The sequence below is a fragment of the Barbus barbus genome (genome assembly GCF_936440315.1).
Source record: "Barbus barbus genome assembly, chromosome: 10".
In the NCBI taxonomy this organism is placed as follows: Eukaryota; Metazoa; Chordata; class Actinopteri; order Cypriniformes; family Cyprinidae; genus Barbus; species Barbus barbus.
Genome location: NC_136738.1, coordinates 17,564,986 through 17,580,426, shown reverse-complemented (window position 1 = coordinate 17,580,426; position 15,441 = coordinate 17,564,986). Strand labels below are relative to the sequence as shown.

Here is a 15,441-nt window from a genome sequence, read left to right as displayed (position 1 = left end):
TAAACGCTGTTTCTCAAATGAAAGGCTGCATCCTCTGGAGGTCCCATTTGTAGGCTGCATACGACAAAAAAGCCTGGATTATTTCAGTTAACTCAGCATTACATTCACGAGCCATAAGCATATTACAACAATTTACACTTAACTAAGAATAATGGTCAAATTTATAACTGTTATTATTCTAAAATAAGATATTCTTTATGATGTATGCAGCCTACAAATGCGATCTCCGGAGGATGCAGCCTTCTGTTTGAGAAACGGCCTTTATGTGTATAGACCACTGATCTATAATAGAGAACTAGATTGCTCATGATGTCATGAAAGTGAAGCCGCCCCACTGTTCCCATGAATTCCATTTAATTATCCCTGTACATTCTTACAGTGCAAATACCCTCGGCATGTAAACGGTTATTTGTTTAATGTCGGGAATTTCCCCTGCTTATTAAAAAAGTTTATCAGATGAACATGATAAAGATCAGACGGACAAGAGCCTCAACATATATATGACAAATGACAAAGTGCTACTTCTGAAACCTGAAGAAAGAGTTATGCTTTGTATTTATTCACCTTGTACAGTTATTCATTGTTTACGTAATTTTGTTATAGTTTTTTTTTATTCATACAGTAGGGTAACTGCAAATGTTTCAACAATGATTTCATTAACAGTATTCATTTTGAAGCAGGTAGGCCTAATGATTTAAATGGTGGTTAAATTAATTACTAATTTAACACAACATTTTACATGGAAATGGTAATGCTAGTAAACATACATATTAAACATGGACTCGCACAAGGTTGCCGAGGTAGCGAGCAATACTGGCAAATGCTTCTTACAGTTACAAAAATGCTACAAAGCAATCATGTATTCTGCTGTATTGAAGCTTTAATAACGATAACATATATCCAAAGCTAACATAAGCAGTAGCATTTACAAATAACAGCATATCTAAAAGTATGAAACAACAACAAACAAAAACACACTATTCTGAAACATCCAATAAGAGATGTGCTTGCATAGGTTCTGCGTGATCCTCTTTACTAATATTCTCTGGGTCTCAATCGGACTCAAATTGATAAGCAATATTGATGACGTCATTGTTTACAATACAACCGGAGCACATGCCACTGAGGTGAGGGGCGTTACGTTTCTGGACTGCACTAGGCATGTTTAGTGAATCACAACACACTGAACCAGCTAACCAATCTGAGCCCATTGCGTATTCCTGAGGGAGGGGCTTCATAAAACCAGGAAATCATCAGAGCGTTCATAGGAGAAGGGATAGGATGGCGTAGAATAAAGGTAAATTATGTGAAAAATATTGCGTTTTTAAAAAAAACAAAGCATTAACATGTTAGACTGCACCCCATAAACACAATCAAGCCTGGAAAAAAAGCAGTCAACCATCCATTTAAAAAAATTACAGATGCAAAACCCAAAAAATCTACATAGATTTAAAGTCATTATTGTCTTAATTGTCCATACCTGTTCCTCATCAAACTTGAGCAGTGCAGCCATGGGATCTGATCCCGGAGACAAGATAAAGATGAGTGGAGAGCAGCAGTGACTGTCGGCAAAAGCCGTGGCCAAATTAAAGGGTGGCACCTCAAAAAACTGCTGCCCCAAATTGTCTGACACAAACTCTTGAACCATGGGAATAATCTGAGATGGGAGGAATCAAGGTCTAAATCCAAATGTACTGCACCATATTCATACGCAACTTCTTACATTTGTAGTACACAGTATTACATCTAACAAACACAACAGTAAAAAAGTAATATTGTGACATATTATTGCAATTTAAGATTACCGTTTTCTGTGATGGCAAAGCTGAATTGTCTTTAGCATTTACTCCAGTCTTCAGTGTCACATGATACTTCAGAAATAATTTTAATATGCTTATTTCTTGCCCAAGAAATAGCTCGTTGTGCTGTTCTTTTTCTGGAAATTGTACATTACATTGCATTTTTTCAGGTTTCTTTAACGAATAGAAATCTTTTGTAACATTATGTCTTACTGACCTCAAACTTTTGAATGGTTATGTATAAGTCTTTCTGATGTATAATTAGTTAATAATTAAATTTTAGACAGAATTTTATTTCCTGATCCAATCCAAGGTGTATTAGTAAACTCAATAGAAATATCCTTACCTTGTCTGGCCATAAGCATCTTATAACCAGCATCCTCTGGAACTGTCCTAGTTTCTCTTGCCACTCTGATGGGAAAGCAGTGTGGTGGGGGTCCTGCAAAACACACACACAGACCATAAAATGAAAAATCTGGTGTTCCTTTCATACTTCCCCTGTCCATTTCACACCGCTGAGCAGGAAAGAAATAGTGTGTGCTTAATCTCAATGGCACCTTGCTATCGTAAACCTCTTTCCAGCCCTCCCGGAGTCGAGCCAGGTCTTTTCGCAGGCCTTTAAAGCTCTCCATCTCATCCAATCGACAGATCTCATCCCAGGATGTCTTAGGCAACCAGGTGCAGGGGTTCGAATGGGGGTTATCCAGACCCACACCGCCTGTCAGGAGAAAACGCCATTCCTTCTCATCCACCTGAAAGAGAAAGGAACAGAATGTGGTAAGAGAAAATTGTTTATGCATAATGTCATTCAGTTATATCTGCAATGAAAATTCTTCTTCACTTAGTTTCAACAAAGTTTGTTTTTCAGCAGTAAGTGCTTGATTAAATATCCAGACTATATATGAGTCTTAAAGTTGCCACCAGAAAAGTCACAGTCTATGAAAATAAATGTACTGGTGCATCGCCCCCACGCCACTTGATTCAGGAGCTGACAAAACTACTGACAGCACAATAAATGGATGATAGACACTGGCAACTTGTGTAACAGCTCAGGCATGGAGAGCCAGTGTGAATAACACATTATAAATCACTTAAACTTTGATTAAACCGGTTAAACCCGTGTTTAGGTGGACGAATGTTGCAGGATCATTTAAAACAGGAATGATATAAGCATTGTCAGACTGATGCATGCAAATCATTAACCTTAAGAGGCCTTGTGTGAGAGTAACCTCTTCATTCTTACTATTATTTATCAGATGAAGTACTGTCTTGCCTTAGCTTATTGATTCAATAAATCACAGCTGTGTGCGACTGGAGGCAGTTACTCACGAGCTTGTTGTGTTTGAGCAGGTTGACATTGAGGCAGAAGGAGAAGAGCAGCTTGTCCTTCTCAAACAAAGAGCGACATATGTTGACATAAAGCGAGTATGTAAAATGGTCCTTCAGAATCTGGAGTCTAAATACACAGAGAAAACGTAGCAGAAATTGGTTCATTGAGAAGCATTTTGAAAGCATCTAAAGAAAATGTTAAAGACAAAAATAGTTTGAGTGATCTGATGTTCACGGAACATGTAATTCACATTTTTAAGATTACTTCTAGTCGTATAAGTATGTTTGCAATAAAAGCTTTCCTATTGCTTTCTATCATCAATGGAATATATCAATATCCTTATAGATTTTACATTTTATGATCATCATATTGGTGTCTATTGACTAGATGAGTGGTTCTAAACTTTTATTCCAAGGCCCCCTTCCAAGGCCTCCTATTTAAGTTGATATGTATCTCTGGTACTTCTTCTGTAATAAAAATAAATAAACACAAAAAATATGTTGTTGTTTTCTATGTTTTTGCATTTTATTTATTATGTTAATTCACAATTTTTTTCTGGTTATGGCAATCTTGAAAATACTGGCTAAAACTGTGAATACAAAATAAATAAATAAAATGCTTATCCATTAAATCACAAAAAAATAGAAATGTCATGGGTCCTCTGAATATTACTATGGACAGTGGGGTGCCCTGGAGTCAAAAAGGTTGAGAACCACTTCCCCAGTGAGTCCCGGCCATCAGGCTAAGAATCACTAACTAAACAACTATTTATTTGTATTTTTTGTAAATGTCACTTTAAATAAAAACATTTATTTATACACTATATTGCCAAAAGTATTGGGTCACCCCCTTCTAATGAACATGTTTGACTACTTTAGTAATTTCTATGAGTACAAATCTTAATGTTTAAAATAAAATGATATTCTAGGGAATTGTGTGCTTCTAATTTTGTAGCAACAGTTTGGACAGGACCCTTTTCTATTCTAACATGACAGAGCCTCTGTGTATAAGGCAAGATTCAAAAAGACATGATTGATTCAGTCAGTGTGGAAGAACTTGACTGGTCTGCAGAAAGCAAAGTCCTGATCCCAGCTGAACACCTCTGGTGTGACTTTAGATGCAGACCTTGAGCCAAAAACTCATCACCAAACACCAATGACTTGTATATGGGTACAGTCATCATTTTAAATACGTCCAAAACTGTTGCAACAGAGATGGAAATACAGTTTTTAAATACATTAATTATGCTTCCATCTTTGTTGCCACAGTTTTGTTAGTGCCTTTTCCTGTTCTAAAGATACATTTATCCATATAGAGAATGTACAAGTCATTGGTATTTGGTGATGAGTTTTTGGTTCAAGGTCTGCATCTAAAGTCACACCAGAGGTGTTCAGCTGAGATCAGGACTTGGCTTTCTGCAGACCAGTCAAGTTCTTCCACACTGACTGAATCAATCATGTCTTTTTGAACCATGCCTTATACACAGAGGCACTGTCATGTTAGAATAGAAAAGGGTCCTGTCCAAACTGTTGCTATAAAATTAGAAGCACACAATTCCCTAGAATATCATTTTATGCTTAAACATTAAGATTTGTACTCCTAGAAATTAGTATTCCTAGAAATAAGTAGTCAAACCTGTTCATTAGAAGGGGGTGACCCAATAGTTTTGGCAATATAGTGTATTTAACACAGTAAAGTATTAAATGAACATCTGCTGCTAATGTAGCAGAGTTTTAAAAGGCACTCTCTTAAGTTTTGGTGTCTCTGTCCTCTAGAGAATTGGCACTGTGTTCTTTTAACCAGAGGATTCTGCCCTGGGCTGAAGTGTCATAGTATTCCCACACCTCTCAGCTATCAAACGCACATCAGAAAGCCATACTGCCCTAGTAAGACAGTGCTGACGGTAAATAGTCATACAGGGAAACAATGTCTTCACATTCTTTTGTAAAAAAGCCTTCCCATGCTAGATATCCAGTATACCACGAAACCCATGTCAGAGATAGTCTCTCTGGAAAATAGATCATAAAATAGTTCAATAGGAAAATAGTTCACTCAAAAGTGAACGTTCTGTCATCATTTGCTTAGCATCATGTCATTCCAAAACCTGTATGACCTTGTTTATTCTGTGGAATACAAGATAGTTTGAAGAACGTTTCAACTGTTTTTGGCCATATAATGAAAGTCAGCAGGGTACAAAATATCATTAGACCCCCAATGACTTTCAATGTATGGACAAAAAAAAATTCAATTTCAATTTCAAATTTATTTATAAAGCACTTTAAAACAACCTTAGTTTACCAAAGTGCTGTACACAGTTGCATTGACCCAATCACAAGACAAATAAACACGTCATTAGAAAAACACAGTAACAAAACATTGAAAGCATGGGAAAAAGGAAAAGTTTTTAAGAGACTTTTAAACTCAGACACTGAAGAAGCTGTTCTGATAGATAATGGCAAATTGTTCCATAGCTTGGGGCCAGCAACAGCAAAGGCTCTGTCACCCCTACATTTCAATCTAGCTCTGGGAACCAAAAGCAGATGCTTAGTCTGTGATCTGAGTGATCTAGCTGGATTGTGTACAGCAATCAACAGAGATATGGAGGAGCAAGGTTGTTTAGAGCTTTGTACACAAATAGCAGGATTTTGAATTGAATGCGATAATTAATTGGTAACCAATGAACGCAAGATAGGCGTGATGTGATTCCTTCTGCGAATGCCTGTGAGAAAAAAAGAGCAGCCGCATTTTGCACCAGTTCCAGACGATGAATAGACATATAACGAGTTACAATAGTCAAAAAATAAATAAAATAAAAATGCATTGTGTTCCACAAAATAAAGAAGATCACAGAAGTTTGGAACGACATTAGAATGTGTAAATTATGATAGACCTTTATGATAGAATCTGAGTGAACTATCCTTTTAAGTGTCAATGTGAGCTAGATATTCATTGTGCTTTCTAGCTGCAACTTTGACTTTTTAAAGCATGATATAAACCATGAAATGTCCAATTACACAACAGACCCAATTTAAATATAATATCTGTAGTGACAGAGTACCTTTGTTCGAGAATGTCATTTTTTTGGGAATTATCAATGGACAGGATGAAGAGGTTGATGAACCATGTTAGAGAGTACTGATACATGGGCTCGATGTTGGCCAGGTCAGCGATGGAGAAAAACAAAATAGCAGAGTGGACAGCAATGGGGGTGTAGCCCAAGCGTGTCTGATCAATCTTCAGCTCAGTAACCTCAGCAATGGTCTGTTTCTCAGAGATCGCATTGGCCAGAACCTTAGAAGATGAGAGGATCTGAACGGCAGTCTCATCTTCTAAAATGTTCCCCTGAGGCAGAGAGCACTTCTAAGATTTTATCCTCTATTTCTTTCAGTTGTCTACAAAGAAAAGAGAGGGAAAGTACATGGTTAAACACACACAAATGTACTATACCTGTTAGTTTTTTTTACATGACTGCACTGCATGCTGCTCTTTGCCCTCACTTCATAAGGAGATAAATATTTACCCACCTTGTCTTGCTTTTATAGACAATATTTTAAGTGAGGAACCCACAGGACTAGACTGTCAGGTTAATTATGTTTTTGGGTGGTACCTCTTGTTCTCAGCCCCCTGTACGATGAGGGCTTGTTTCTCCTCTTCAAGGTCAGGTCTCTCTCTGGCCACCACAATGCCCAGCAGCTGGTCTTGCATCCCCTCTGGGGTGATCATGAAGTTCAACAGGGTCACCTGAACAGATCAGGAGCAAAACACTGAGAGTGCTGGAGGTGGCTGTTCTTAGAATCCTATTTTTAATGAGAAGAGACCCTTGTGTTTATTATTTGCAAGAGAATCATAAGGCTTTTTTTCATAAGGCTTTGTGGATATGGCATAACCAACCACAGAACTAACGTAAATTATATCCTCCAAGATTTTGTGACTGCTTGCAAATATCAGGCCTAATATTTCTCTGATTACTGGCTAAGACACATGTGAGTCTGCTGCGGTGCAACACATTTTGTGGAATGAAGAATGGTAATCCTCATCTTCCACAACAGTATCATTTGTTTTATCCTGTTGTGAACACTACATGCTCATCCTAAAATGGAAATGATATCTCAGGCTCATTAAGGAGTCTAGGTAGTTGTGAAGGAAACAGGAAGAGAATCCAGATATTTCCTTTTTTTTTTCTTCCAAACATCCAGACCAGCCTGACACAGTTACATTGATTAATGTGTTTATCAGATTAAGGGAGTGTTCAGGAAAGCACTTTGCAATTGCTTTTTGTGACACTAGTGGCAAAGAAATGACACACTTCCCCTTTAATTTTAGCCACTAGTCATGTAGACTGACAAAGTTCAGCTGTAAAACTTGTTTTCTATGTGTATGTCTTTGAGTTAATGATAGAACAGGTAGAATAGGCTATGTTCTAATGGCATAGCTAGAAGCTTTTTTTAAGTGTCATGAAAAAACTGCATAATTAAAACTAATTTAAAGCAGAGTTAATGTAAAAGATTGGTATGCTCTTAGCTCCTTTGAAAGAGACTATCAACCCTTTTAAAGAGAAAGATTCACAGAATTTAACATTTAAGAATGAAATACTAACAACATATTAAAATGATTTCTGAAGAATTATGTGAAATTGAAGACTGAAGATAATGGCTGTTATAGCCTATTCTACTTTGGCATCAAAGGAATAAATTTCATTTTAAAATACATTTAAAATAGAAGGGTTATTTTAAATTGTAATAATATTTCACAATATTACATATTACAATATTTACAGTATTTTTTATGAAATAAATGCAGCCTTGTTGAGCATAAAAGACTCCTTTCAAAAACTAACTATTGAATGGTAGCGTACATTCAGGTTCAGTCTGTAGCAATCTTGGTCTATTCATCCAGCCCACATAGACCTGTCAGTAAGCGTGTGCTTATGAGTGTTTGATTAATTGCATGTTTGATACAGTATGACTTACATCATGTTTTTATTTAGATGATACATTGTATATGACCTTGTTTAGAAGCAGACAAATGTTTGAGTGTATCCGTGTGTGACTTTACCAGTAAAGCAGACTCCCCTTAACTGAGATCTCTGGTAAATAATGTGGATTTCGTAGCTTGGTTGTTATGTAAAACCGGAAATCTGGAGCATATTCAATAGTGGAATCGCCCAGCCGGATACAGACACTGCCACCCTGTTTAAAAGTCTGTTTCAGCAGCAGGGGCTCAAGTATGGGGTCCAGTTCTTCCCCAACATTTTCCAGCAACACTATAATACACAAGAGATGAATGATTACAGTTAAACCAAACCGAAAATTACAATAAAACAAAACAATAAATATAGATCTGCAGAAGCATTTATTTGACCTACTCACAAAAAAAAGAAAAACAGTCAGGTAGTAGAAGTGGGAACTGAACGAGTGCAACAGAAAAACAACAACAAAGAAATGAACACATAAACTCAATGCAACTCCTAGAGGAGAATGGTAACAACACAATCCACCCGAGACAGCTAAGCACTGGCCTGCCTACACAAGCTGCCTTTCATCCTAGAGCAGCACTGATGAGGAGGAGCTGAGGATGGAAGACACAGGCACCTAAGGCCAGATTACTCCGCTCATTTGCGTATCTCATCTTGCATTTTAGGTCCACCCCTGGGCCTTCTCTGCGAGTGTAAATGTAGACGAAAAAATTGTGCTTTCAGGCTTAATGTGTAATGTACAAGGCAACTATGCTGCTCCAGGGAAAGAGAGACAATGTGTGCATTTATCAACAGGTAACATTCACTGGTTTGGATCGGTGATTTGCACTTGTTTTCCATGGTGGAGGGGGACCCCTGGGGAGAAATACTGGTATTGCACCCTGGGAGAAATTTTTGTTGGTGTTTCTTACTTCATTGATTTTTAAGTTTGATTTGATCAAACTGGAAAAAAACTAAATGACTTGATTGTCAACCATGCTGTTTGATAATGCCTGACAATGAGCAATATTAGGAGTATTATAAAAGTAAGCTTTATTTGCATTTTCGTAATACTGCTGTCATAATAAAATTTAAAAGCTGTCAGTACTTCTCACTTGGAGTTCCAAACTGTATGCAGTTTTCTAATGTGCGCACAAAGTCAGCATCACTGAGCTTGATGTGGAGACTGTTGGATTTCTCCATGTTCTTCAGCCACTTGTTAGCCTGGCCCTGAGGATCAATCATTAGGGGCCACCTCCTCGCATTACTGGCAACAAGAAAATCTTAAGAATCCTTCAAAAACAAGAGTTTCTTGGCCATGACAAATCAACTCCATCATTCAAAATTTCTAATAACTCGGGTCATGTATTCAAGAATATCAAAATATATTTCACCAAAACAATTTCTACTTTTACGGTATTCCTCTACCCGGCAAGTCATCCAAAAGTCACTATCACTGGTAAATAGTGGTATTATAATAATGTGTCTAAAAGTTGTATTTTCTGTATTAATCAATCGCAGCAATACAGCCTATTACAAATCGTTATTTATAATATACAATGAAAAAAAATAAATAATAATAATTGTCCAAACAGAGCTACAGAGTGCAATTCTATTCTGCTAATCTAGTATGTATTTTCTTTCAGTTTTAATTAAATAAGTGCAATTCAGTGTAAAAATGAACGTTTACAGTGACCAACTAGTGAAAATAGTTAGAAGTTTGCTGCTGCGTTTCATCAAAACTGCATTTAGATAACGCTAGAAGAAATATGAATAAAATGTGAATATGGTTTGAAACTTTATGGTTTCTTAAACCTTTAACTTCCTAAAATTAAAACAACAAAAAAGTATTTCAAAATCAATATTTGATACAATTAGAAGTCTAAAACGGTCAAACTTAAAGTAAAAAATATTGGCCAAAAGCTCTCACGAGATGATGATTGCATTGTCAATGGAGAAACTGTCGGAAGGGAGGCCAGCAATAGTCCAGCTGCGGATTTTTACCGGCTCACCCAGGGAGTTCATCAGTGACATGTTCTTGGAGCAGGGAATTCCTCTTGTCTTACACATGCCAATCCACTCCTCTGTAGCTCGCTGTAGATGTCAGACACAGAAACACACACACACGGCTCAAGAAGGACAACACAGCTGCTTTAGACAGTCCTATCCAGAAACAACCACTGGAAGACCTACTGAGAAATGTAAGAAGATTTAATCCCAATTGAAAACACAGATCCATAGATCCAACCTTATCTGTTAGTTTCCAAGTAATACTGCTATTGTGGACATAACTATTATCGTTTCGATATCTGTGTTTTCGGTTTAAATCTAATAAAGACCTACTGCACACAAAGGTAATAAGCTGTGTGTCATGTACCTGCACAAAAGCTTATATAAAAAGACCCTCTTCTGGGAGAAAAGATATTGCTTTCACAGAGGGGGAAATATTTAAGTGAAACTACTCCCTGTTCCCTGAGTGCTATTTCAAACTCACCATAGCAATACCTAGTATTGTACAAAGTGTTTTCACTGAGTTCCTTCATTTTTTATAGACCCTGCTCTGCTGTTAAGCGTAACCAGCTGACAAGGGCAAATGTGTACAAATAATAGCTATAGAAAGATATCAAAAACACTGTAATATTGCTCCACCTGAGATGCATAAACTGTACTGAATATGAATTTCACTCATGTTACAGTGCTTAGACTCAAGTGTAATGGAAAAGCAAACAAGGCTCAAGGTTGTGCCAAATGCAGTTCTGCCAGACAAACCCTTTCCCACGTCTTTCAATGTTAAGTATAGACTTTCTTCTACACTGTAAAATACTGCCATGATTTTGCAACATTTAGCTATATCTTTGGACCAAAAATATTACATTTAAATTTTTACTATGAAATCAGTGAGAAATCATTTTCTCGCTTACAGTACACAACCACGTTTTGCTGCATTGTGTGATCTCACAATTAGGAAATACCCACAAGTCTTTGAAAAATGTATTAAAACTTCACTACTTGGGGACATGCAGATATTGTAAATAGCGTCACCATTATGGTGAAGTGATTAGTTTGCTCATTGGCTAACAAATGAAAAACAAAACAAAATTTTGCTTAATAACTGCATTTTTACATATTTGTGTTTAAATGAACCAACAATTCAAAAGACAAAATAAATAAACTAGTACTGTCAAATGATTAATCGCATCCAAAATAAAAGTGTTTGTTTTTGTTTTCTGTGTATATTTATTATGTATATATAAATACAAACACATGCATGTATGTATTTAAGAAAAATATATGTTTATATATTAAATATATTTAAATATAATATATAAGAATATGAATAAATGTAAAAACATGTATAAACAATATTTAAAAAATATATACTGTATGTGTGTGTATTTATATATACATAATAAATATACACAGTATACATGCATATCTAATGTAAACAAAAACTTTTATTTAGATGCGATTAATCGCGATTAATTGTTTGACAGCACTAAAATAAACAAAAAGTGTAACTAAGGAGTTTAAATGTATTAGAATATACACTCACCTAAAGGATTATTAGGAACACCATACTAATACTGTGTTTGACCCCCTTTCGCCTTCAGAACTGCCTTAATTCTACGTGGCATTGATTCAACAAGGTGCTGAAAGCATTCTTTAGAAATGTTGGCCCATATTGATAGGATAGCATCTTGCAGTTGATGGAGATTTGTGGGATGCACATCCAGGGCACGAAGCTCCCGTTCCACCACATCCCAAAGATGCTCTATTGGGTTGAGATCTGGGGACTCTGGGGGCCATTTTAGTACAGTGAACTCATTGTCATGTTCAAGAAACCAATTTGAAATGATTCGAGCTTTGTGACATGGTGCATTATCCTACTGGAAGTAGCCATCAGAGGATGGGTACATGATGGTAAAGGGATGGACATGGTCAGAAACAATGCTCAGGTAGGCCGTGGCATTTAAACGATGCCCAATTGGCACTAAGGGGCCTAAAGTGTGCCAAGAAAACATCCCCCACACCATTACACCACCACCACCAGCCTGCACAGTGGTAACAAGGCATGATGGATCCATGTTCTCATTCGGTTTACGCCAAATTCTGACTCTACCATCTGAATGTCTCAACAGAAATCGAGACTCATCAGACCAGGCAACATTTTTCCAGTCTTCAACCGTCCAATTTTGGTGAGCTTGTGCAAATTGTAGCCTCTTTTTCCTATTTGTAGTGGAGATGAGTGGTACTCGGTGGGGTCTTCTGCTGTTGCAGCCCATCCGCCTCAAGGTTGTGCGTGTTGTGGCTTCACAAATGCTTTGCTGCATACCTCGGTTGTAACGAGTGGTTATTTCAGTCAAAGTTGCTCTTCTATCAGCTTGAATCAGTCGGCCCATTCTCCTCTGACCTCTAGCATCAACAAGGCATTTTCGCCCACAGGACTGCCGCATACTGGATGTTTTTCCCTTTTCACACCATTCTTTGTAAACCCTAGAAATGGTTGTGCGTGAAAATCCCAGTAACTGAGCAGATTGTGAAATACTCAGACCGGCCCGTCTGGCACCAACAACCATGCCACAAATTTGCTTAAATCACCTTTCTTTCCCATTCTGACATTTAGTTTGGAGTTCAGGAGATTGTATTGACCAGGACCACACCCCTAAATGCATTGAAGCAACTGCCATGTGATTGGTTGATTAGATAATTGCATTAATGAGAAATTGAACAGGTGTTCCTAATAATCCTTTAGGTGAGTGTATGTGTGAATACAAATGTCTCAGCTCAATGACTTTCCACTTAAAAACATTTTTTTTAATTAGCATTCTTTTTAAAATCTGTGAAGATATGAACAATGTGGGTTGATAAGCACATGGCTTGGCAGGAGAAATGGACTGTTTTATGAGATGGCACACCTGTCTAAAACTGAAAGTAAAGGCACCCAGATAGGCCACTAAAGCAGCAGAGATGAGAATGTCTCCGGTGAGGTTGTTGTAGAGTCTCACTCCAGTGGGGCTTCTCTCCTCCTAACCCACCAATGAGCTGCTCTGCACGCTCTAACTTTTTACTGCACAACTCCACCTACAGAAAAAAAACAAGAAAATGAGGAGACTAAAGGATGCATGGGAGAGGGGGAGATGTATAGTCAGTTACACAGACATATATTACTGTTCAAGAGTTGAGCTCAGTAAGGTTTTTAAAGTATACTTTTACTCAGCAAGGGCACAGTAATTTGATAGTAAAGACAAACGTGATGTTTCAAATAAATGCAGTTCTTTTAACTTTCTATTCATCAGAGAACACTCAAATAAAATATCAGTTTCCACAAAAATAATGAGAGCAGCACAACTGTTTTCAACACTGATACTAATAAGAAATGTTTCTTGAGCAGTAAATCAGCATATTAGGAAAACAAAATTGGAGTGAAAATGTGTACGATATTGACTAAGGGCCAGTTCTAATTATGTCACCATTTTATGATGTAAAGCAGCATCAGCACATTTAACATAATTTAAAAACATGCTAAAACACGTGTTGGCATCAAAGATACAGCAGGTTAAGTGTGGCTGTCATCTGTATTCAGAGATAATCAGCCATTCGCACAGATTAGAAAAGGACAATCTGATATGACTGCATTTATATAAAACATTTGTGACCATAAATAAATGTTTACTACACAAACATCCTTCTAAATAAAGCATCTAATTGAATGTCTGATCCACTAGTGCAGGCCCTCTTTTATCATCACAGAAAAATGGGTCTTTAAACCCCCAGTTTGGCACCAGAGAAACACAGTCTTTGTTTGAAATGACAGAGTGAGCCTGAACAGCTACTGCAGAGAGTGATGGGAGCTCAGCGCTTGGGCACGAAGCTGACAGCACAATCACTAAACAATACAAACATCTTATTCACTCCCTGTGACGGTACTTCACTAATTCGTTGTGACACTGCTGCATCCGGCAGCATGACACTTCGTGCTCTTTCAGATTAATTCCTCCATAATTCTGGTTCTTTCTAACACATATCCCAAAGTGAGAAAACTATTTAAAAGAGACCGTTCCAGTGGAGCTTCAGGAACAGCATAACAGGTTTGCCTTAGTGCATTCAAGTGCCTTGATTCTGGCCATGCTTGAGAGAGCATGGCATAAACAATTTCTACCCTCCAATAGGGAAAACAGACAACCTGAATTACAAACATGGAGAAAAGGGGGAAAAATAAGAGGGAACATGAAAGGATGTGAAATAGGGCAGAAAACGGCAGAAGGGCCTTGGTGATGTTTGGTTTACCCAAACACGCACTAAACTGACAGGCAGTCTCTACAGACAAATGAGAACACAGTGTGTGTGTGTGTGCGTGTGTGTGTGTGTGTGTGTGTGTCCCTGTGTGTTTTCTGTGTGGGTTTAGAAACAAAGGCTTCACTCTTACAACTTCAAAGTTGGAACATAAAATGATCTGAAGGAAAGTCAACAAAGAAGAAAAGGAAAACATTCCCTCAACTCCTCTTGATGTAAAAACACAAACTAAATTCCTAAATAAACAAACTTCCAGCAAAGAGCGGACATTTTAACAGGGTTGGGCCGGACTGGAGGTTACAAAGAATGTTGAACATAGTGGAAATACGCAAGCCTTCAGGAAAAGTAGCCAACCATTTGTTGACTGTCAGAATCTTGCGTAGCCTCTTTTGTGACTACTGTACTCTGCTTACCTGATTTTCAAGGTCAGCCTTTTTGTTCTTGTTGGCTTCCAGTGTCTCCTGTAGTTTGGCCAATTTGTCCTGGACCTCCTTCAAAGCAACCTGTTTCTTCTGGAGGCTCTCCATGGCCACCTTCAGCTTCTCTTCTGCAAGTGCCAACTTCTCTTTCTTAGGGGCCACTACCTTTGCTACTCTGTGAAGGAAAAAAAGTTTACACCATGAAATGGCTCTTATTAAGAAACATTTTTACACCTTTAGTTCGTAAAGCTATAACTCACTTATCGTAGGACTCCATGGCACAAAACCATTTACAGAGCCCCTCTGCAGCAGCGGAGGCCGTGCGGATCTTCTCCGGAACAAAGTCTGGGTTGGTGATGTATTTGTTGCGGATGACGCTCATGTACTTGGCTGGAATATTGTCTTTATTGTACTCATGAAGGCTCTGGAGAAACTTCATATCTCCTAGCAGTTTTTTCGCTGGGCCCCAGAAGTCCTCCACCTTCTTGCCAGAGCCTGAGGGGTCTGGGATATGGTCGGGTTTTATGTCTTTCAGGATGCAGATGGCTTCCATCACCAGCTTGACACCAGCTGGAGGATTCTTCATGGATTTAACCAATGTTATATCCTACAGAGTGTGACACAGATTGATTTACTGGATATTGG

General features: G+C 37.8%; 1 pseudogene across 1 annotated transcript in view; it reads right to left on the bottom strand.

Annotated features, from left to right (window-relative positions):
* Positions 1-15,441, bottom strand: part of LOC306875613 (dynein axonemal heavy chain 7-like) — a 65,347-nt pseudogene that overhangs the window by 9,343 nt on the left and 40,563 nt on the right. Inside the window, exons 42-53 of the transcript in view lie at positions 15,057-15,403; positions 14,791-14,971; positions 13,000-13,165; positions 10,014-10,177; positions 9,199-9,350; positions 8,202-8,392; positions 6,737-6,870; positions 6,188-6,521; positions 3,129-3,255; positions 2,357-2,551; positions 2,146-2,238; positions 1,481-1,657 (exon numbers count right to left, since the gene is read on the bottom strand). The product of the transcript in view is annotated as a dynein axonemal heavy chain 7-like (transcript). The remainder of the gene's footprint in view (positions 1-1,480; positions 1,658-2,145; positions 2,239-2,356; positions 2,552-3,128; positions 3,256-6,187; positions 6,522-6,736; positions 6,871-8,201; positions 8,393-9,198; positions 9,351-10,013; positions 10,178-12,999; positions 13,166-14,790; positions 14,972-15,056; positions 15,404-15,441) is intronic.